The sequence below is a fragment of the Haliaeetus leucocephalus genome, unplaced genomic scaffold (assembly GCF_000737465.1).
Source record: "Haliaeetus leucocephalus isolate CR32 unplaced genomic scaffold, Haliaeetus_leucocephalus-4.0 Scaffold395, whole genome shotgun sequence".
NCBI classification, from domain to species: Eukaryota; Metazoa; Chordata; class Aves; order Accipitriformes; family Accipitridae; genus Haliaeetus; species Haliaeetus leucocephalus.
In genome coordinates, this window is record NW_010972831.1 from 369,357 (window position 1) to 369,758 (window position 402).

Consider the following 402-nt stretch of genomic DNA (forward strand, 5'->3'; position numbering starts at 1 on the left):
CCGCTCGCCTCCGGGCCGGCGGGAACACAGCGACACCCCCCCACCCGCCCCTCCCCGGCGCTCCCAAGCCGCCAGGCCCTAACCCTTGCGGCACTCGTCCCGCGTAGCGAGGGGACGGCCGCCGCCCCCTCCCGGGACACCACAGCCTCCTCCTCTCCTCACAAAGCGGGCCCGCCAAGGCCAGAGGGAGACGCGCCCCGCCGGAGAAGGGAAGGCGGCGGGGCAAGACGGGCCCCGAAGGTTCCTAGAGGCAGCGTCCCCCCCGTCCCTCTCTCCACCCGCCCTCCCGCCGTGCCCGCCCGCCATCTCTGCAGGGAAAGGGGCAGGCTAGGCCCTGCCCGGCCGCGCCCCCTCCTCGCCCGGCCGGGGGGCCGCGGGACGCCCCTCCCTCCTTCCCTCCCT

General features: G+C 77.4%; 1 protein-coding gene across 2 annotated transcripts in view; it reads right to left on the reverse strand.

The window, feature by feature from the left end:
• Window positions 1–402, reverse strand: part of EIF4H (eukaryotic translation initiation factor 4H) — a 12,013-nt gene that overhangs the window by 11,444 nt on the left and 167 nt on the right. The gene's annotated exons all lie outside the window — the stretch shown is intronic.